Source organism: Atractosteus spatula, chromosome 7 (assembly GCF_055471065.1).
Source record: "Atractosteus spatula isolate fAtrSpa1 chromosome 7, fAtrSpa1.hap1, whole genome shotgun sequence".
Taxonomy (NCBI): domain Eukaryota; kingdom Metazoa; phylum Chordata; class Actinopteri; order Semionotiformes; family Lepisosteidae; genus Atractosteus; species Atractosteus spatula.
Window position 1 is genome coordinate 63,603,471 of NC_142712.1, and position 24,836 is coordinate 63,628,306.

General features: G+C 36.5%; 2 long non-coding RNA genes across 2 annotated transcripts in view; both read left to right on the forward strand.

The window, feature by feature from the left end:
* The window catches only part of LOC148831644 (uncharacterized), a 35,678-nt gene extending 33,895 nt beyond the window's left edge, over positions 1–1,783 (forward strand). The window contains exon 4 of the long non-coding RNA XR_016091320.1: positions 41–1,783. This is a non-coding gene — a long non-coding RNA (uncharacterized LOC148831644). The remainder of the gene's footprint in view (positions 1–40) is intronic.
* A 4,940-nt stretch (positions 1,784–6,723) lies between these two features.
* Positions 6,724–24,836, forward strand: part of LOC148831645 (uncharacterized) — a 56,477-nt gene continuing 38,364 nt past the window's right edge. The window contains exon 1 of the long non-coding RNA XR_016091351.1: positions 6,724–7,088. This is a non-coding gene — a long non-coding RNA (uncharacterized LOC148831645). The remainder of the gene's footprint in view (positions 7,089–24,836) is intronic.

Genomic DNA, 24,836 nt, shown 5'->3' on the forward strand with positions numbered 1-24,836 from the left:
TGTGGAGTCTCATGTTCTGTTCCCTTTCTTGTCTCCTCAGGTCCCGCTGTGGACTTCGGATGTTGATGCCGATCTGGGGAATGAGAGGCCCCACTTTGTGTCATCTACTTCACCATGTTACACCCAGAGTGAGACTGGCACACACCCCAGGACTCCAGAAGAGCATGTGCAAGCTTGCTGGGTGTAATTATATCCAGGCAATGGACAAGTCTGGGTGAACTTTGCAGTTCATTGCTTTCCACAGGATAAAGCCACAGAATCATGGACGTCAAGGCCCACAAAGACATTAATGCACTGGGAGACATGCAAAGAGCAAACCAGAGCCTCAACATTTTCACAAGTGAGCCGTTGAAAAATTATGATATATCCTTCATCCCAATATGTGTCTTATCGCAGAACAAACACATGTATAGATAAAAGAATCAGTGTATTTTAAAGTCATGAACCGTAAAAAACAAAACAAACATTGTTCAGTTTTGTAAGGTCAGCTGGCCAGATTGGTTTCAGTTGTCAAGAATTGTCTATTCTCTTTTTTTAAACTTCTTGCTAAATAAAATCTTCAAGAACCCCCAATTCAAGGATGTGGGAGTATAGAACAAGCTACCCAGTGTTTTTTTTAGGCTTGTTCGGAAATGACATCTTTCAGGAAATGACTGGATGAGATTCTCAAATCTATTACCCACCAACTAAAGAATAGACTATGACGTCAGAATGGCCTCCTGTTTAATGTCACCTTTCTCTTGTTCTTCTGATCAACCTGCATTCCTTTAATTCCTCCAACAAGGGACTGAGGATCAGACACACCCCTGAACTGAGAGACACTAACTCATATTCATTTTGCAATATGAAAGCAAAACAATATATTTCTCAGTTGTTAGTAGTAATTTTTCATTATGAACTTGTATGCAACATAGTTTACATATGTGATGCTAGCATAGGTAAACAATCACTCCTTATACTGAACTGCATTTGGTCAATATGTGTATGTTTGTTCAATAACTAAAAACAGCAGTGACAATCACCAGTGTGAGAAAACTAATTAATGAGAGTGTGAGGCAGTAAAATGTCTCTGACTTCAGAATACAGATGTTTTCAATGTAACACTCCTCTTTGTAGAAAATTGTGCCTTAATGAGTGTAGAGTTTACATGAATTTTCAATTGCACCCTTTAGAATAATAATATGAATTTAAACAAACAGATCTTGAGCACTTTTAAATAATGTAGTGTAGATTAATTTTGTACTATAATCCTAGGCTTCATTTAATTAACTGAATATTGACTGCATATATGCTTTTGTCTGTAAGATATAAACTGGCTGTTAACAAAACTTGATGTTGAAAACTGATAGGATTGTGCAATATCTGAAAGATGTACTTAATTCTAGAGAACTATCTTTCATAAAATACAATCACGTTTCTCCATATAATGTTTTTAAATGTCTTTTCATAAAGGAGCTTGGAATTTAGAAAGACATGAGATAAATAATATGTGATAATAAAATATAGAGTAAATCAAATGATTGTGGGAGAATAAACTATTTTCACATTATGGGAAGTAATATCTTGTTCTTTTCTGTGTTAAAAACCCTGAATGAAAAGCATGAAAAGGTGCAGACACTTTTTATCAACTAAAATATCCATAGAATGCCCCTAAACGATTTATGTTAAAAAATGAACAATGTTTTTATTATGTTTAAAAGGAACAAGGCCATGATGCTGTGATGTGACAGATAAACACATTATTAAGTGAATAAAAGAAAAAACAATAAACCTTACTGGACTGTCTGGAGTGGTTGCTGACGATTTATTCTTCGCGTGAAAATTCACTAGTGACTATATTATTATAAATCTAGTTTTGGTCTTGAAATCTGCAACCTGTACATTCGACCTATATTCATTTACAGAACGAAATGCATATTAGAATAGAAATCAATACTCCAGATTAGCTGACTTCACCTTGTTTTTCTGTGTGGTTAATGTCTTCTGGAATGCTGCCACAGCCGCTTCGAGTTACAGAACCAAAACCCAGTTAAAATAAAACAAGAAACATGGGCTATTCATTATAGTCAAAATAGATCTAATTGAGATAAATAAGTAGTTGTCCTTACTCGATCAGCAAGCCACACAACGCTTACAGCATTTGTCAGTACCTTGGACAGTTCCCAGCATCACAACGAAACCTGACGTCAGTTTTACTACCTAGAGCAACGATTCATCTCTCCTATCGTCCAGGGTCTTTTTTTTTGCTTTCGATCGAAATGTTGAAGAAGAAAAACACTTATTTTATTCTATCCACCTTATTAACTTATTTTATTTGGATGTATTAACCGCAGTATCCTCGTGTTTCAGTTGGGTTCTTGTTAAACCCGGAGTAGCACCATACACCTCGATGCTGCAATCCCAGGGGTGTGAAACACTCAACGGTGGAATCTCTGATTAAAAACGTACCCTACAGTACAGGAGATCTTTAATGCTACACCCAGATCATAGAATCAAATTATTCTGATGGTGTTTTAGGGAAAGTTAATGTCGAACTTCATTTAGTACAGGATTACAGTTCATTCGATATGAAAGCAGTTGAACGGAATGCATTCTTTGGAAGTGGTAAAAAAAAAACATCCACGCAGAAAAGAAAACGAAATCAGATACAATCGAAATGCTACAACAAAACGGATTATTCAGATGCCATGCTTTGCCTTTATGCTTTTCCTTCCGGCCTCTGTCACGTTGCCGTGTGTAAGACTACGACCACTCCTCGCTAAACCTCTGTTAAAGTGCATTATAGATTTAAAAACATACATGGTTTTAACACATTTCTTTTGCATTACATACAGTGCATTAACAGTCAAAAAAAATTGTCAAACATGTATATTAGTAACAAAGGCCCTTTAAAAATAGCAATGAAGTATAATGCATTCATATATTACCAAGCGGAAGTATTCACGTTAGGTTTGAAGAATAGAGGTTTTGTTTACTAATTAAAAATAATCTGTGGCTTTTATGGATAAAAAAGGATGCAACGTTTTTCGATATTGTTTTTTTCTGAAGTCTATGTCCCAGCATGTGATTGTTTCACTTATTAGACATCTCTTTTGTCCACGTATAAAGACTTGTAGTTGTGTCTTTCAGGATATAGCTATATATATATTCTATATAAAGACTCGTCATTCTAACAGCGGAGTCCCATTACGGAACCTTGGATTGCGCAGAGATTTCCAACACACTAAATTTACAATCCGTTTATCACCTCTTATCACTTCTTAAACCTCAGACAATAGTTCAATAGTTTATAGGTTTAATGGGGATTACTTAAGGTGGCAAAAGGATTTACTCACCAACCCTATATTATCAAGAAAGAACTCAGCTCTAAGACTTATAAGAGATTTCCAATACTTGTAGTATTCTCCGGGGGCAGTAAAAAACGTCCTTTTTCAAACTAATACTACAAATGATTATAATTATAACTATTCACTACTTGTATGAAAGAATTACATAGCAGAAAATAAAAGTATAAAGGAAATCATTGCAACAAAAATGATCATTAATAACTGACGATAAAATAGAATACATTCAATAACACAGACAGGTTTTACGAACTGCTTTTAAAATTAAACCCTAACACACATTTACTATTGATTGACGTAATTCTAGATATGAAGAAGAATCATATGATGCCTTTGACACTAAAGAGCTCACACTGTGTGTTATGACTTATGTTTCTTAAAATTACATTGTTTAAATAATTTTTACTTACATTATTTTTACTCACTTAGATTAACATAATCAGTAAATAACAAATGATCAGAGTCCAAAATACTAAAAATGTAATGAAACAGTGTAAAAATATTGCTACACTAACAATTGCAAGATAGCCAAAATATTGAACAAACATAAACAACAAAACATGAGATTTGGATCACAACAGAAAAGCCATGATCCACCAAAAGACAAGGTGGGTTCTGAAGTGATTTTTTCTTTAAAGCTGCAGCTTCCTGTCCAGAGATTGGTATCCTCCCCTTGGAACTTAATAATCTTCAATTAAATTTAACAAGAAAGCCAATTTCATACCAGTGAGGTTTTTTGTGAGAAAGCAGTTCCCACCTGAACTATAAGATAAACCCCTACTTACCACTTAAAAAGACTGAGGGCTAATCAGGACTGTCCCTCTTGGTTAAACACAAACAAAGCAATGGTTTCTTCCTTTCAAAAACCCATATGGCTCTGTGTCGGTGTAGATGTCTCGCAAGGCGATTCAGGTGTGCCATCAGGCAATTCCTGTATGAAACAGGTAGAACACTTGCATCTATTAAGAAAGTAAAACTATCATTCCTGGTACCACAGTAACAGAAGGCCACTATCACTGAATTAGAAACAATGTTAAATTTAGGGATTTATGTATTCAGAATAGCAGATTTGTCACTTTTTATTTTAGTGCCCTTAGAAGATTACACTAACTTTTATTTTTAAGAGTTTTTCTTAGAAATAATTGAAACCCTAACTATAATCACTACAAAAGCAGATTCCAGAAAGAATAGTATGTTATTGAATCCAATCAATATGAACTATATGATGCTTCAAGGAAATGTAAGGGAGTAAAGACTGCATTTGTATAAGAAGAATGACAATACTAATGTACTGAGGTGTTGAGAGAAGAACTGAAGGAGGGAGGACCAACATTCTAGTGGAATCTACCAACTCAAAATAATAAAAAATAAAGAACACAATTGAAGGATTGGATGGATTTAAAGAGGGAAGAAGTACGCAATGATGTTTTATTGCAGGATTTCCCCAAACCAGCGGGAATTGTTTACTCTCCACAGCTTTAAAAGGGTTTCACATTTAACCATAAATAACTGTACAGAACATAACTGCAATTTTTGTAGGAGCTCAAGATAATTAAAAGTGTCTAATCATTCATACAGTTGGTTCAGTCAAGGGGTCGGTTAATAAGCAAATGAGAATGAAAACCAACAGACACTAGGATTGTAAGAAGCAGGTTCTGGAAAGCCTGTGTTGAGGATAGGAGGAAGGGAAGAACTTGCAGACAGTAAGGAAGAAGTGATTGAGCAAGTGAGAGAGGATGGAAAGAAGGAAGAGATGAAGTGGCAAGGATGGGGGTGGCATAAGGCCAGAAACATGAGACCAATTTAAATACACAAGACAAAGCAAAGACACATTTATGTCAAGAAAGGGGAACATGGCAAGCAAAGAACTAATGTCTTTGTCCCACTCTGAATGCATATGAATCTGTTTTAATAACTCGTAATTGATAGAAGGATGAAAGGCTGATGTGGTAATAAATAATCCTACCACATACAGTAAATCCCTCCGCCAATATTTCAGTAGACCTGAGGAGTTCTTAGTAGTTTATACTGGGAAATCTTCACAGCCCTAACCCTGAGTCCCTTCAGACAAAGGTTCAGGCTGTAACTTGTTTTTACATGCGTTGCGTTTAATTCAGAACTCCTGTTGTTAGAAACTGTAAAATAATTTCATTGTCTTTGAAATAAATATCTGTAAAATATGTTAAGCACAATCTATTTTCTGTTTTTAATTTATTTTATTTCACGCAGTATATATCATATACGATCTGATATTGTAAGCGGTAGGTTGCATACTTATTTTTTCCTTTTATTTTTTTATTATTGGATTAACTTTAATGAACCACAAAAGCAGACGATTGAGCTGTGGATTAAAGTCCAAAATCAGACAGTGTACCTGTTGTCTACAAGCATGAAATACACTTTAAAGTTTACTGCTGTTCTAGACAAGGAATTTCTGTGCCCGAAGAAAAACAAGGACAACCCTAGACAGTAGGAGTACAAAGATGTTTTATTTAAATTTGTTTAGAGTTTAATGGATTTGCATGAAAATGTGTGAGAAAGACTGGCTTCAATGACCTCATCGCCAGCTGCCATTAAGGTTTAATTAACTATTGAATAGCAGCAATGGGGGGAACAGACTCAGGACGTGAATTGAATCCAGTCCGCAACTCAAGTCTGTGAGAAACTGTACTGACACAAGAAGTACTCCCGCGGCTTTAGGGTTGACTGCGGTGGAATTTTAAAGGAGAAAAATAAAAATAAAATCCATTTAATTTGCAGTCGATACACTCTTCAATAGATATTTTCAGTTTTCTTTTCGGTGCTTTCAAGATTGCAGTTCTTAATCCCCTATGCACACCTCCTGAACGACGTTTTTAATTTTATATGATTTTGCTTTCTAGATATATACATGTTTAGAAAATGTCTAGAAATACTGGGGGCACAATTACAATGACAAAACATCCGCGCAAACTACCCTTAAAATGACAGTACTCAGAAATCGAAGCAAAATAATTCCACACATTCAAGTAGCAAAGCGATTAAATTACCAAGTGAAAACATGCACGAGCATGTTAGAAGCTGTTACCTTGACATAGAAATTAGGTTTTTGTCAGACTCTTCGGGTTTGAAAAAAGAAACAATTAAAAATACGTATGAAGGCTAATGTGTGTGGAAAAAAAGACGAGAAACCGATATCTACTAAGAGGTTCTGGGAATGGTATTTTAGTGGAGACAGCTGGTTTGAGCTTGTTTTCTGAAGAGTGTCTGGAGGTCCAAGTTGCTCAGTGTGTCTGCGAGCTGAACTCGCTCCCATTACAGCCCCTTTTGTTTCGCGTTAACAATTGGTCTTTATTCCAGTCCTGTACTTGGCACCGTTTTGCAGCCTGACTCCAAACTTCACCACACTGGTTCTGCTGCTTAAAGCACTCAAATTGTCCTGTTCTGCAAATGTATTCTCAATGTGGTGGACCCCTCTACACTTTGAAACACCAGAGACCTTGGAGGTTTTATAACCTGATCGATACCTCATGACAACAATATCGAATTATTTTTTTTTTCACTCACGGAGTGAGAGAAAGTGCGAGACAGAGCGGCGGAAATGACAGTAGTATGAAAGTTAGGGGCTTTAAAACTCCGTGCGTTGTGTAAAGTTGTGCTCTCCTGGTAGAAGAGAAGCGTGCTGTCTGCTAATTTTCACTTCGTCTGTGTAGTTGTTTCGTCCGCCTTATCATGAGATCCTTTGACTCCGTGGACAGCAGAAAGGTAGGAAACCTGTTTAATAGTTTGCTCTAGCATCTTATCGACTATTTGAGTAACAAATCGTTTTGATTCATCTCCTGTTACAACCGGGTTTTTAAAAATGTTGTAATACACGAAAGCTGTTTTTTGGACAAGCGCTGCCTGGTCCGAATTTTGCATATATCATAGGTCATAGGCGGCTGCTATTTTGTCTGGTGTCACACTTTGACCCGAGACAGACCTCCGGAACTTGGTCTATTAGCTCGTGTCACAATGCGTCGCCTTACTGACACAATGGACATTCCACAAAGCATCTCACCCTTTCTACTCAGTCAGTAACCCCGCAAGATCCGTTGTGTCATCGAACGTATTTGGACATGTCCCCTTTTCATAAAAAGCAAAAGAGCCGACATTCAATCAATCGGTAATCCATTTAATCGATCATTATTAGTACCAGCTCTTTCCTTTTGGACAAATGTGTTAGGTCAAAGTTCATGAGTCAGAAGGTTTTATGTTATAACCACGTACTTACAATAGCTTTTTACATTATTCGTTACAAAATACTATATGATGCAATATTTAGATTTTTATTTGTTGAGCTACTACCAAATCGAAAATTAAGATGCCCTGCGAAATAATTAACAATTTATCATATAGAGAGACATAAAATGCTGCCTTATTTATATATTACTTAAATGTAATTAAAGTAGCTTGTATTGTATCTGAAGAGTTAAGTGATCAAAACTGAATCAATATATAAATCGGCTGTTCCGTGCACGCATGTTGAGACTGTCCCTTTAAATCTGATTGCTAGCTAAAACTGAATGAACAAGAGAAGCTATGCACTTTAGTAGATTAGAATATGAATGTACAGAGATCCTGACAATAGACTATACAAATGTATTAAATTTACCAGCTTTTCTGGGTGTTCACAATTAATGTTTATTTTTCCCCTCGTTTTTTTGTTGGTGAAACACGCTTTGGAGCTATTTGTTTTAATACCACATTCATACATTTACAAGACAGAGAGTAAGGGGTGAGTGAGGAAGTAAAGTAATCTTTCATCATTTTAGTCTACAATGTAAAATACCTTAAAGCTGCTTTATCGTTTTATACTTGGAACTATGATAGGTCAATACACGCCTCACCTTTAAAATAAACACAACAATAAAAGAACATGAAAACTCTGTGAATCATGTGAATTTAGATACATAATTTGCGTTACGTTTATGTTAAGTGAGCTTGTTACTGCAACTGCTTTGGGACTGGGGATTTACAAATCACAAACATAAAGAAAGAATCAAGAAAGTAGAACGAAGAAGGTGTTTCTCCAAGTACTGCAAGCCACGTGTGTCAGGAATGACGCTCATCTTCAGTGCAATGTCTTGATAGCTTGAGCTAATCTGATTGAAAACAGCTGTCCTGATGTGAGGCACACGTTTGAACTACTGTATGTGTTGTAAATTACAAAGATACTGGTGGTCTTACCAGTATGGATCATGGGAATCCCAACAGCTTCTAATCAAAACGAACGATTCTACGAGTGTTTTGTTTGCATTTTCGTAAAAAGTGTGCGTCAAGATATATTCTATTTGTACTCGGGCTTCAGAATTCACTATTTGTGTATTTAGCATTACAAACGCCAACAGAGGGCTTTCAGATTGCTTTTACTCTTCTGACAATGTTGAAGAGGCAGAGTCCTGCTTTACTACAAAAATGTTTACTTGCCACTACTACAACAGTTCCTTAGAATAATAGATTTATTTTAATTAGGTCATATTCAGCACTATAGTTAAAATTACTTTAATATCAAATTTGGGTTGCTTTGTGTAGTTAATATCTCAATACAAATTGCTGAATGATATACTGTACTACTTACATATAGTTGTCTGTTGCAGTGTCTCTAATATACTTCCACCCTGCCTTGTTGCACAGAGAATTCTGTACACAGCCTTGCTTACATAGAAAAGTTTAGTTTTTCCTGACAAAACTGTGGCCAGTTTGACTCAAATAAGTAATGTATTTTATATTGAGATATTACTTTGTAAGCATATTTTTGAAGACAGGTACATTTGTATACATTACACCTTAACTGTGTCCAAATGTGCCTTTGTTAAGATGTTTCTTCACAGCAATGTAATGCTTCTTGTATATTTTACATATACTGATACAGACACTACTGTTATTATACTGAATAATATTTGTCACATCTAAAAGCCTCCAAATCTCTGTCTCACTTCAGCTGAAGTTGTTTTTACACTTTTCTGTTCACAAAATCAGATTAAAATTGAATCAATATGTTTTGTACATCTGAAAGGCATGAGAAGGAATCTAAGCACTTCAGTAATGTGTGAATTTATGGATTCAGTTTGTTACTGAATCTCTTTGAATTCTAATGGTATCTCATTTTTAATAACTGTTAAACTGTAGTTTAAATCTGTTTTAAAATGAAAGCGAATTCATCCTTCTGTACGGTTGTTTGCTCATCCTGAAATGAAGAGTTATTTGCTTGTAAACATGTTCGCCATATTTTTACAAGCCCACTGTTACTAATTTTGGCACTGATTGTGCTGCTACTGGCACCACCACTACCTCTACAACTGCTTCCACTACTCCTGCTACTACTGCTGCTGATTCCCTCATTTGGAATCCATGATGCCTGTGCTCGTTAGAAACAAAAGATAAAAGGTTCTATTCCAAGACATTATTGCTTTTGTTGGATGTAGAGGTACCCTTGCTTCAGGCCTTCACGGTTCTGTATAAAATGCATTGTTTGCTTAAGACATTTGGATTCATCCACTACTGTTTTATTACTTTTTGTTTTCAGCATGGATGACAACTACTAAAACCAGTACAAGTAAACAGGAACAATGAACCCCCTAGTCAATATCTGTAAAGGACCACTGTCAAAAATCTGTTGGGGTCACAGTGGGTGCTGACCCTTGTGTTAGAGGTTAGGCAAATAAATAGGGAACTTCAACACGCAATGATCACTCCCCTAGCAAGGGCATAAAGGGTGAATGGACTGAGAATAGCCAAGGGATCTGTCGTTGTCAATACATTTAGCCAAAAACCCACCACAGTGAAAAAAAGACAAATATCTTTACAAGACCCAGAAAGACAATTCTCTGTTAAATTAGATGAGTTTTTCCTTACAAAATCCAAACAAATTTAAGATAAATATAGTAAACGATGTGATTATTTATATAACCAACACTGGGCCTTGGATGAATTACTGATTAAGCAGGTCTCTCATTCTTTCTCCGACCAGCTCCCTCCTTACCAATTTCTCCCTGCAGTAGCAGCTGTGTTGATAGCTTTGCAATATTTCTTTTTTCAGGGAGCCATTTTGAAACGCGCTGAACACAGCTCTCCGACACTACGCTGCTTGCGCGGGCAGTAACGTCCAATACATTTTTTTTTCTTGGAAAGGCTGTGGGCTTGAAAAGAGCTTTCATGGATACATGGAAAGAGTGTAACACGCATCTATCATATATAGACAAACACGAAAATAAATGCATGTTTTAAAAGAAAGGAAAAAGTACAACCTGAAAGAATATAAAATACACATCGTTTCTCAGATCACACATGCCAAGTAATACGTTGATTTTCTAATAGCTTGATTTTCGGAAGTGTTTTTTAAGAAAGGAAAAACCGCTTCTTTTGATACATGTATTTAAAAATATTTGCTGTGTGAATGCTGGGCTGATGAGGTGGAGTACGTCACATTTATTCTTAACGAGTGTCGTTTATTAGCAATATTCAACAAAGCATAAAAAGAAAAGCTTTAAAACAAGGTATGCAAATATTAGGTCCTATTCAAAGACAAAAAGAAGATTGTCCCTTATAAAGCGTACAATTGTGCTGTTTCAGAATCTCAGCTGCGACTTTTTAGAAATGACAATGACAGAGTTTTTCATAGAACATGTTACGCATTTCCCTGCGAAAGTGGCGGAAGTAAAATCACTCAAGATCTCATGTCCATCTGTTTAAAATCTTAAGCATGACGAGCAAACAATATAAGAAAGAAATAATGACTAGTGTTCCTTTTCGAGTGAATTTGTAAATGGAAAGAATGCACAAATAATTGTGCAGTTGTACAAATGTGCATACTTAAAACTTAAAAGTTTACTGACTTTCATTTGCAATAAGCTTCTTCACACCGGCTTTGACCTCAGCCCACTGGATTCATTAAAAGCGTTTGCAATAAATAAAAAAATGCATCAATGCATTTCATCAAAAGTTAGTTTTAATCAACATTGATAACTAGAAATAGAGTATGAACCCTGATCTTAAAAGAAGACTATTACTGCTATCATCATGATCACCAACAAAAACGCCACCACTAAAACAAAAACGTAAAAAGGTATCCTGGAATATTAAAAATGCAGAATGAGATTTCGTGCGGTCAGATTTAAAGGTCCCTTCGGTAAATAACTCTATTAGTCTTTTAAAAGCCATTACCACGCGAATAATTTAATATTTTCACCTTTTATAAGATGAAGCTGTGAAACGGAGCTCACATAGGTCTTGGCACGGTACTTAAAAAAATCCATCGTTAGTAAAACGACACGACTTGTGTGTGTGTGCTTAAATTAAACAGACCTCATCCCCGCCTCCCAGTAATCAGCTCAAGTTCATTAAGGAAGAACATCCCGTAATGCTAACGAGACAAGGGAAGCTTTCGACGCGTACCAAAGAAAACTGCCACACTTTTTTAACTCTCTCGGTGCCGCGCCCTTTGTGTCTGGCAGCTCACATGTGCCGAACAGGGGCGCCTTTAGAGGCGCAAAGTGGTAAGAGTGGCAAGGCATGTGAAAGGAGCTTTCGTGCCTGGCTGAATTCAGTGGCATGCCTCGCCAAGGCGTCATACTCACAAAGTACTTCAGTCACATTACCCACTTGTTAGGTGGAGAGGTTCTGGGCTTTAATGTACACCGTGGTCATTGTTTTACACAATTATAGCATTATAACATCCCTTTTTAAGGCGCTCCTTCAGAGATAGTGGGAGCTTGAAATCGGTGTTTATTCTTTCGATGTTACTGAAAGGCATTTTAATGGGGGTTTACAATCCATTCCCCTCATTGTTCAGTTCCTCTTCAGTTTGTTTACCGACAGCAAAAGAGTTTGTTCATTTTACAATAAGCTGGCCAAGTATCAAAAATGACTCATGGAAAAACCGCACGACTTTGTCTCTCAGAAAAGCACTTGGAGACTTATACTCTGAGGTGCACTTAGGCCTAGTTGTACAGGTACGGCGGCTCAATAATGCATTAATTTGGGTTCTAGGTGTAAAATTACAATTACTTTTTTTCTTAAGCTATACAAATGTATTACGATATCGTTTCCCAAAAAAAAAACTTTCAATCTCGTTTTGTAACTACACAAGTCTAAATGTGTCTTTTAATCGCTTTTAAATAATTCAAATTAAACGACGAATTTCTGTTTGTTCCTTATGTTCGCGTTTAGCAAGCTTTCAAATCTGATGATGCTATGAGAGATTAAAAACCACGGGATGTTTCTCTGTTTCCCTTTATTTTTTTATTTTAACCATTCTAAATTTCCTGTGGTTTCAATGATTTATTATTGTTCTCTTCCCAATAAGTGCAAATGCACTACAGACATTTTCCTAGTTTTCAGTTTCGTTTTGCCTCCTTTCAGTTATGTTAATAATAGGGACCACAGTAATGAAATATACTGTACACCTTAGCTAATAAGGAAACACGAACAGTGTATCGAGACGTTGTGGTTTCACGATGCTGATCTTTTTTACGTTTACATACATTCATTTATTAAGTGTTTCCATAACCTACTAGAATAAGACAATTGTGCAAAACTGTGGTGTATTTCTATTAAAAGTTCTACATTTCTATCAAAACAGCCTTTAATGGATGCCATAAGACATAACATCAAATCTTTTTCCTACTAAAAATGTGTTCAAAGATAATTCTGTTAAAGCTGGCACAGCTGTGTTTGAAATCACTAAACACACGTCTGCACGTTTCTTTTGAATAAAATATAAGATTTTGAAAACGGGGTTCCTTGTAACTCCTTAAAATGTCTACAGACAACATACCTTGAGATCCTCACTTTTACTTACCTTTTGTTCTCTAATGAATTTCAATGTGTTCCCTTAATTGTATTCTATAATTATAACAGAAAGTAGACGTGGAAATATAACTTCTATAATACTATAAAAACATAAACACTGTAGCAATAGATTACTTACAATTTAATACGAAATCATTTAAAATAACACACACGTTCACTAAACAAATTGTGATGAACTGTACTTCCCATTTTACACAACACACATAAAGAAGGTTACAGTAATTTTTCACAGATTAAATTGCTAAACAAACCTGTTTTGTAAATAATTTAAATGACGATAAATCCTTAAGCAGTAGTCCAATTCTTACAAGAAAGCAGCTTTGTTTTTGAATATTTTCAACTTGGTAACTGTACTGTAAGAAAGCATTTTAAATGAAGTGTAAACTTTCGGATGGTTTAAACTGTCTGGTGCACCTCTATAGTTCTGTGAAAAAAACTATAATCCCAATCCTACTACTCCAATTAAAAAAGAAACTCACTTAATAATTTTAGCATTTCGACAGTTTTAAACTGTATTAAATAAAAACACGTTTTAAAGAAATAAACTTCCAAAATCAAAATGGCCAAAATGTCCTTCGGTATGCGTTATAGGGAGGGCACAGATGAACTGAGAAATTGTATTGTCTACACGCTATGATTTGTATGATTCGACGTTTATGTTTAATATGTTACAGAAGCAACGAAGGACCTTTTCTAAAAAGTATCACATTATCATCTTCATTATTATTTTTATTATTATTATTATTATCCATTGGACTATGTTGTTGTTATCATATGGTGCATATTGCATATATTATCAACATAATTAATAGTGGAGGGGCAGTAATATATTTTTTCTTCTGTGCTTCCCTTTACAGTCGTCAGTAATAAGCTGCCATTAGGTTATCCTTACCATTTAATTCTGATATGCAATATAGAACCAGGCATAAAAACGTTTACTTAATCATGTGTCTAGAATGCTCTTATTTTTAGAACGGTGTATTGTGGGGGTTGGGTGGACACTTTCATTTCAACAAGTACATAAACATCTATGAATAACTAGCAATTGCAAAACCTTAAACATTATGATTTATATATAGGATTATATGTAGATCTGATACGTTTACCAGTTTGTTAGGAAAACATTTTTTTCCCTATATGTACAACTGATTAATATCAAATTGCAATAAAAACTGAAGAAAGAATCACTAATAAGTTGCATATATGAATGCAGTTTTAATGTTTAGCATGTCTATGCACGGCTGTATTCAACTCTTGCTGCTTTAAAGTGTTATACTGCAAATGACGGTGACTATAGATTCCAAAAGGCTGAACAAGCTCATCAGGAGAGAAAGCTCTGTCATTGGGTCTGACCTGGACTCCTTGGAGGTAGTGGCTGAGAGGAGAATGATGTCCAAACTAGAGGCCATCATGGACAACTTCTCCCATCCCCTCTATGACAGGCTTGCAGGAATGAAGAGCACGTACAGCAATAGACTGATTCATCCACGGTGCAACAGGGAGCGCTACAGGAGGTCATTCTTGCCGTCTGCCATAAGACTGTACAACGCATCCACCTTGCGTCTTGGCAGAGGCAACATCGACAGTGACCTGTATCTGGATTAAACGCATCTACACATCTACTGCTACATCTGTTCTCTTCTTCTTCTTTTTCTTTTTCTTTTTCCCGTTTACAACCACTTTCTGTGCAATATATGCCAGGGACCTGTGCAATACATTTATATTTATATCTACAGTTACATCTATATTTATATCCATATGTGTGATATGAGTGTGATATGATTTTCTGTGTACTGTTCTGTTCTAGTTTGTTCTTGTGCGTCTGGACTGTGAGTAACTCTTGTATTGTATTGTATGTATTGTACTATTATTATATAATTCGTTACATTGTGGCTGTGTTGTGTGTGTTAAGCTGCTGTTGCACTGCAATTTCCCTCACGGGATCAATAAAGTATCTATCTATCTATCTATCTATCTATCTATCTATCTATCTATCTATCTATCTATCTATCTATCTATCTATCTATCTATCTATCTATCTATTGGTAAAAGAAGCTATCGCAAGTAAATGGAATCTAAATCCCCAGCCTGCTTAAGGCACGTTTAATACAAAAGTGTGACTATTTATATGTATATATTTCGCATTAGGACATAAACACAGAAAACAAAGCAGCTCAGAATGATGCTGGTGTTTGATTTCAGCAGCTGCAAAGATGGCTATCAGTCTGGCATTTTGAATCACAAGGTGCATCCACCAAATCAGCAGCACTAAATGAAACTGCTGCAGCAACTCTCTGATTTGTTGGATTCTATCTGGATTACTTAATGATAATCTTTCTGCTTGCATGTTTGCATCACATGAAATCACTGGAAGCTCTATATTTGACCTATTTTACACATCTGGGGATACTAAATCTGAACATGTCATGCAAATCAAAACAACACCACCCCCACAACCAGCCTACATCCCACAAAATCCAATTGAGTGCCAAATCTTTTTGTCATCCTACAAGTTTATTCCTACTGAATATCAAAGAGCACAGCCCTTACTTTCAGCTTCTAAATTATGAAATGGGGAAGGGTTGGCAGCAAACAGCTTGACACTATGTTAGAAAAGTTGTGTGTATGTTGTGTTTAATGTAGTTAATGATTAGTTTTATTGCACATGCGTAGTACTCCTGCAGCCTTGTATTGGATAAAGTGGTTTAGAAAATGGATGGATGTGTATTACTGTGTCCTTGTATTGTTGAGTCTGTGTTGTGTTATTTCCTTGTTAGGTTAGAGGAAGAAGAGTATGGTGTAAGATTGACCAGCCTTGTTGTTACTGCTGTGTAATGGTTGCATGAACATATGCCCAAATCCTGGCATAAAAAAACACTTGTTCACTGTTGCATGTGGATCTCACTGCATTCATCAATACCCACACTACAGTTTTCTTCATCACATTTAATTCAGTAAGTCACTTTAGGCTGCAGGGGTGGCAGTGTAGTGCGGTAGTTGGCATTGCTGCCTTGGAGGTCAGGGTCCTGGGCTCAATTCCCAGGTGCTTTCTGTGTGGAGTTTGTGTGTTTTCTCTGTGTTCAAACTTGTTTCATCCAGGTGCTGTGGTGTCCACTCACAGTCTAAAGACATACTGTTAGGTTTATTGGCTTGTGGGAAAATTGGACCTAGTGTAAGTGCACGTGTTTGTGTGTCTGCCCTGTGATGGATTCATGTCCCATCCAGGATGTATCTTGCCTTGCACTTGTTGTTTGCTGGGATAGACTCAGGCTTCCCTTCTGCCATGTACTGGATAAAGTGATTAGAAAGTGGAAAGATGGACGTTTAAGGTTTGGGTAGAGTGTAGATACATAAACAATTATCTCTGCATCTCATTGAAGTACAAGAATCTGATGATACTTGGCCACCATGAGTAAGTAGATTTGTGTTTACAATTAGAGGCTTACCTGCTTGAAGATCGTACATGCTGGACAACATTTAACCATGTTTGTTGTAATTTTAAAATCCAGCAAAAATGAATTATAGGATATACTGTATGGCGCATTGTGTATGTCTGCAGGCCATATTCCATTTCATGAAATAAAACAATGATGTATACAAATTTTTAAAATTAATTTCTTATTCAGAAGCTGAACGCTCCACCTTGCACTCAATGGTCTGATTGCACGCAAATCGGCTGAATGCTCAAACTGAAGCAAAAACTAAAGAGCAAAAAAACGAAATATGTTGTGTAAGTATTCGGATTCATGAGCTCAGTATTTGGTAGAAGCTCCTTTGGCAGTAATTACATCTGCAAGTCATTTTGTGTATGTCTCTACCTTCTTGCCAACCTGCAATACAGGCTAGTTTTGTTAAGTGTTCTGGATATTGTTGACTGATGCACCTTTTCCCTCATCTCAGCCATTGAACTCTGTAGCTTTTTCAGAGTTGTCGTTGGCTTCAGAGTGGCACCTCTTACCAGCAGTGCACCCTGATCTAGGGAGTGTCTGAGTGCTGTGGTGTGCCTTCCAGTTCATGAACGTTGAGCAGACTAGGTTCATGGGAATATTTAGAGAGCTCGAGACATTTTGTTTCCTTCACCTGATCTTTGTCTGATCCAATGACTTTATCTCTGAGTTTCTTTGAAAGCTCCTTAATCTTCAAGGTTGAATCTTTGCTTAAAGCTCACCATCTAACCAAAGAACTTCACCGAGACAGGTATTTTTCTCCTGAATTCACAACCACCACTGTTATTGCATACAGAGAAAGACCACTCAACTGATTGTGTGGCTCGTTAAAGTACTTTTACGTGCCTAAATTAAATTAGGTTTGCCATAGCAAAGGGTTTAAATACTTATGCAATCATGGCTTTTCCTTTTTTCTTTCATCTAATTTATCTTTTTACTTCTCTTATGTTTTTTTATTTGAATGTGTTTAGCAATTGAGCAAGCTCTAAGCAAAAATAAAAAGTGAAAACTGCAAGGGTCTGAATACTTTTGCAAGAAGCAGAAATAGCCTCTTCCAAACATCATGAAAAAAAATAAAGAGAACAAAATGTGCACATAAGAAAGGTGACAAACAAAGGGAGGCCATTCTGCCCATTTAGAGCAATGTCAGAATACGTGCCTTAAGAAAGAATATTTCTTTACATCAGCGTTTTAGTAATGACTCATTCTAATTTTCTCCTGTATTCTCTCACTGTCCAAAAACATATTGGTGGGTGTATCTTGCCTTGTGCCCATTGCTTGCTGGGATAGGCTCTGGCTCTGCTCTATTGGCTAAAGTGGTTGGAAAATGAATGAATGAATTGACTGAATGATATTTATTTGTGCCTTAGACACAGCTTTGTCATATCCTTTAAATAAGTAAATAAATTACTCTTAATTCAGTCTCCACTGGCTCCCCAACAACACTTACTCTGTCCATGCACTTGCTACTGACCTAGTCTGCATAGTGATTTTACTAATGACAATGCTCATGATAAATACATCTTGATCAACTGATCTGGAATACTGCAAAACACGTTAAAAACACAATTTGGACAAAAAGAAAGATAAAAATAGAAATAAATATAACTTATTTGAGGCCACCTCAATAATAAACCTTTCAGCAGTTTGGTTAGATCCTGGTTAGATCAGATGTTTTAGAGGTTATTTGGCATAACTTGCCTAGCTGAGAGAATGGCAGCCTGACTGTAAGGATGAGTCTGACTGAACCGCCATAAGTTTCATGAGGATTGAACTGAGGAGCTGCTTCAAGGGTGTAGATGGGGTGGCAGGAGGGGTGAGAGAGACATGAGCAAAGGTGATTTATATATATTAACCTAGAAGTGAGAAAAGAAGTGAGATTGGCCTTTCTCCAGTACTTATGTTATAAACTCCATTTCTGTGAAATCTTTCATAAAAGGTTGTGAATGACATTAATAGAAGTGGAATGTGTGACCAATTACTAAGCATACTTTGACATAATTTCGGCTAGAATCTAGAATCTGCTACTGTTTTACAGGAGTGGAGGAGGAGAGGAAGCATTGTTACATTATCATGCAATCAGAAAGAACAACAGGAAGGTTTAGGTTTCTGCACAGATAACTCTAAAGTCAGACTTTTAAAACTGGATATGCAGACTTAGTTCACCTATCATTAGTGAATAAAGTAAATAAAGCTATTACTGTGGGTTTGATTGTAACAGGATAAATATAGGATATATTGTATCAAATAAATAAAAGCGTAGCAAAAATAACAGATTAATTGTGATTTTTACTTATCCTGCTAAGCATAGACATAAATAGACATTTTACATACTTACTGTATGTATGCATATTATTTGCTTCTATTGAAACTTAAATATTGTTAATTCAAAACTGATAACATTAACCTAGTTTAGTCTTCCTTCGCACATTAGGAACATTAGAGACAAAAATCAAGCATTAAAAGAAATGTGTAAGGATAACACAATAAAAAAATGATATATTACGGGAAACATTAGACTTACTATCCATTGTTTCAGTTATTTCAGTCTCTAAGTATTTTAATTTATAATTGCTTTTACTTACTATTCCTTGCTTTAAACAAAGGACATTCAAACAATACTTTTGGATTTTTGCTTGTTACCCTACTGCAATGTTACTTCTGCAATCACACATTCTCAATATCAAAAACTGTGCCAGGCATTAACGGAGAAAGTAGAAACGTTAGTAGAAAAGCAAAAGTTCCCTTGAGTTCCGAAACGTTTCAAGGTAAAGACAAGGCACGAATGTGGGAGAGTAGATTACAATGCTTTATCTTTAATGGTGATGGTGCAAAAAAACAAAACGAAAACAGAAGGCATGAAGGAAGGGAGGCAGCATGTTGAAATGCTCAATGGCAGCATCCTTCTGTCCACTCTCGGTCACTGAGAGACCTCTCTGCACTGTGAACTCTGAAGTGTAAGGTCAGGCTGACAGGCTGATCGGGTCATGACCTGCCTCACTGACTGCAGAGGGACCGATGGACCTTGCAGGCAAATGGATACGGGCACGTGCTGCTTTAAATGCCAATTTCCTCTTGTCTGTAGCACATGATGTGTTAGGCCACACTCCCTGCAAGGGGGGAGAACTGGCGAAGTTTCAGAAGGACAAGGAATCTGAGAGATTCTCTACACTGACCACACCAGGATGATTAGGACCACCAACGGCACATTTGCCTCACTTTTCTGCATTTTTCATTGTTTTATTCATGAGCTCTTTAATATTCTTTATGTACATCTTTCAAGGAATAAAAACTACTTTTTCAGCAAATATTTCAACAGCTCATATTTTTGGTTTTCAGTAAAAATAACATTTTTTTGCATGTGGTAGAGACCAATCAGGGCCTTAATGCACCATGACAAAAACTAGGACATTAACTAGCATTTCATAAGATACTTTAGAGCTATATGATTGTTATATAAGACTGGGATTGAGAAACTGTAATGTTTCAGTTACAGTAAAAAACATATTTTATTTGAATAATTGTGAGATACAGCTATTGGTGTATACAGTATGTATTTGAGAAACAACCGTGAATTGTACAAATAAATAATTGGGTGTGTTCTATAGTTTAAACTAATTTAGAATAATGCAGTGTGGCAGTCTGTAAAAGCATTTAACAATAAATAAACCCCTGGTCTCAACACATTGCCACTCAGAAAGCATGACAAGGTGAAATGCAGAAACACAATCCGATAGCCACATTTGTGTTTCTCACATGAATGAAAACCACATTCAATTTGAGTTAGTCAATTAAGAAAGATGGTAAACCAAAAGCATTTTGTAGAGAGAGAAAAAATGTGTGAGGGACAGATCTCTCCTCTGTAGGATACAGGATGTGGGTGGTATGTGATCTAGAATTAAATGAAGACCTGTTGGAAGGGCTGTGTGAATGGTAGAGTCATGCAGCCAATATTCCCTGCGGGATAGTGGGAAGAAAGCCACAAGGTTCAAAGGTCAAAGGGGGAGCAAGGGATCATAGCGGGCTGCCCTGGTATTCCCAAATGACAAAAGGGATGAAGTGGATTGAATATAGTTGCCACCTACAAGAGCCTCACATGGCCTTGTCATTCTGTTATCAACCACTGCCCACACTCTCCTGGCCTGCTGGCAGAAGTAAAGAATATCAACCTGTACTGTGATTCTTGATCAACAAATCAAGTCCACTTTGGAAATATTAAAAACACACCAATGCACATCTTTAATTTTAGCTATAGCTGTGTAAAGGCTGATGTATGAAAACATGTTTTTTAACTCTTACAGATCTGTAATTGTAATCTGCAGTCAAATATCTTAGGAATCAAACGCTGATTCAATGATACACATAAGGCCCAAATACAAATTACTCAGACTGCTCAAAGAAAATCCAACAACTGTTGTCTGCTTTCAATTTATAGAAGCCTGCTTTGAACCTTTTTAAAAACATATAAGCCTACTAAACAGTCTACTTTTGAAAAAAGGAAGTATGAATTGTCTTTTGCTGAATAGTCTATTAATAAGTTAGTTGATATGTAACAGTTAATTTCATTTAATTATGTTTTCATAATTAGCTTGAAACAGCGGGGACCTACTGTGTATGCATGTATGTGGCATATAATCTAGCTTGTCTTATGTCCATACATTTATAACGACAGAGCGTTTTCCTTGCAGGCCTAAAAATAAGTAAGCATTCTCATCCCAAGCCTAGATTTCTATGTCTCTGACTCTGAGAGAACATAGATTTCCTTTCAGAAATAAAAGTGCATTCCTAAAATCTCATTTTGCCAAAGCCACGTACATAAACAGGTACATAAGCAAATAAGCACATACATCTGACTGAACAAATGAGGGGAAAACAGCACAATCTAGATCCATCTCTGGTATTCGCTTGGGGCTGCAAGCATTCACCGTTATTGGTAAGAATAAGTGTCTCAACTGCATAGGGTTTACAGCACTGATACAGCGTCGCCCACACGATTTACTCATCTCTAACTGCAGGTGTGCAGTCACGTGAAGTCGTATGATCAATTGTTTTAATTCATTTATTCTGCACAGATTTTCTGCTTGTCATAAGGAGATAAATAGGGTCTATTGTACAGAGCGTCAGTCAAAGTCCACATACTTGAAAACACCATGAAAATACTCTGTAGGCTTATGGGTGGGAGAATAACAACAACCCTTCTTTGATAACTAAGGTAGAAAGAAAATCAAATACAACTTAATCGGTTTTCCTAGATGCTTGTTATGTTTACACCTTTACGTAATTGTGGTTTGCAAAGGAAATGCAGGTGTACGCTGAGAATGAAATTCTAAAGCATGCATGCTTCAGAATTGTTTGAAAAATGAATGAAAGTGAATTTCAGAAAAAAAACACAGTTGTAGCACCATAACTAGGCACATGCATATGTGCAATGTTTGATAAAGCTATAAAAGGATCTGTGTAGGTGTGCAGTAATGCAAATCACCACTCTTGTCTTAAATACTGCAGGTATACATTTGCATTTTTCATTCATACATTATATGTGGGAATTAAATAAAATTAGGCTCAGTGTATGAACAGAACTGACAAACATTTATGTATGTCCCCTAGGTTGGCAAACTGTTTGCAGAGGACAAACTAACTCTCCTGAACTGCTGGGAAGTATCCCTAATATCATGATACAATTGTGTATCTCACAAACAGAAAGTAAAAAGGAGGATAGCCCCCCTCCCAGCAAAAAAAAACAAAACAAGAAAACGGAGGCCTTATTTCACAGGCATCATTATGGAAGCTCCTTGAATGAAAAGCAGGCAGAGTGCAATTAGCTATAGAGCCGTTCTCCTTGCACACACAGGGGCTGGGATTATTGCCGAATCATTTATATCTTCCATGCCAGTAAGCATTAGGGCCTGTATTATATGTTAGCATAAGAATAGAAACAGGCCCTGTGAACTTCTCCGACCTATTGACCCCTCCCCCCAGAAATGAATAGCACCACTTTCAGGCTCCCCAGCCTCTCCAACAGGCTTCAACCATGCCTAAATTCCTAATCATGGTAATTTAATATATCTTAAGCCCCTGGCTGCTTTAGTTTAGCTCCTCTATAGTTTGTTTTAGGCATTCACGTCTTCTCACCCCATCATTAGAGCTCCTTATTTGGCAAATTTAAGGGGCTGCTATGAGACTACAAGTCCCTTTTCATCACCTAAATAAGCTGTGCTTCTATATAATTAGAACGGTTTTCCCAACTATTGAGTCTTTTCAGAGCAGCGAAACAAAAAGAAGAAAACTTACTGAGCCTGGCTATTCATGGTCCTGTGCTACACCATAGCACAGTGGACCATACACACACATATACTGTAGGTGTGTATGGCAGACGTAAGAAGGCCAAAAAATAAAACTCTGTTTTATGCAGCCGTACAAACAACCATGACAAATTTCAAATCAAGGACAGCCCTGATTTTATATTATAAAGCTTAAAAAGCCTGAGAGGAGAAACATTTTTTGGCTGCTCTGAACACACTGTTCTCTGCAGACATCCTGTACTTTAATATTTTTTTAGGACCTTGTCTCAAGTACATAGAGACAGACCAATGGAAGGAAGCCTTTTTTTAACAAAAGACTTTCATAATCAATTCTCAGGCTGAAACTTTTCTTAAACAATCTCCACCTTCTTCACAAACACTGAGAGGACGTTTCACATTTGCAAATTGTCCACCAGAAACGTTCTCTTCAATAAATACCCTGGCAGTATCCCACTCACCCACTACAGAGTGCTGTCGAGGGTTAAATGAGAGTCAAACATGCCACAGTACAAAAACATTTACACAATCCTCAGCTGTGTGGGGAAAGTGACCAAAAGCCCCTGGATATTAAAGCAATGTCTTGAATAAAAGGAAAGGTATGTTCAATAAACGAAATATAATATATACATGTGAAATAAACTTGAGACATATTTTTTCATCTTATATATATTAATAGATTTTTGTAATTCTTTTTATTTACAAAATAATCCAGGAACAAAATTTCCTAGGTAATTGATATTTATTATTCTTGATGTGTACTATAACTGTGTTTATTATTATTATTATTATTATTATTATTATTATTATTATTATTATTATTAGCCAATAGGATAAAAAGACACTGTTACTTTAAATGAGAGGAGAATGCCAATATCCGGGTTTAATTAAGCACTAACCACCAAAGAGCCTGTGCAAAGGAAAACTGCAGGAATAGGAATTATTCCCTTCCAATTATACAGTACAAACTGGGGGCAAACCTATGTGTTCATATATGTACACAGACATGTACACATACAAGTTCAAACATACTTAGATCGTTAACAGCACCTATTAATACAAAAAGTATAACAGTTCAAGTAGATAGCTGCGTCAGCATACATAGGCTGCAAAGGAAAAAGAAAAGAGAAGAAAATAAACATAACGTTTCGCCTGTGGAGTCTTCTTCTGGTGTAATAGGTGTTTGCAGTTAAAACCAGACCAAATAAAAAACTATAGCCATTACTTTACACAAAGTGGCACAAGTAATGGCAGATAAAGATGGAATTTACAGAACCTGATTCTATAATATTAAGCACTGACAAGGCCTACATTCAGCTGACATCAGTATGCATTTTTAATTATGTGCATTCAGTCTGGTTAACTGAAATGAAGTCTTAAAGTCTAGAGCACCGCTTTGAACTGCTCAAATGGGCCTGAAGTTATGCAGAGAGGGTAAATAATCGAAGGAGAAAAAGAAAATCTGAATTGTTACTCAGAAAAAAAAAAGATCGAAAGGTGGACTGGTTGTGTGATTTTTTAACTAACCTAAAGAAAAGCGGATTGCATAATGACTCTGTACGGATAACAAACCTGGAAACTCATCATCCTCGCCTTTTTTTCAGAGGGTTGTGTATTTGGATTTGATTTAGACTTGAAATCTGCTGTTTAATAGGTATTCACTGATTCATTTACGTATTTATCTGCTGCATCTACCCATTCGGAGTAAACGCGTTATACTTGGAGGGTAGTGTCGTTGCGAGCAGGAAACTAACCCGGCAGTAACGGCGACTGAACTCCGGAAAGGTCACCTGTCCGTAACTGCGCATTCACTTACACGTACACGATGCGCTTCAGAGGCGCCTATTTACACAGAGTGTATGGCTGTAGAAGGAAATTTGAGTACCCATAGAAAACCCACAGGAACACACAAGCTT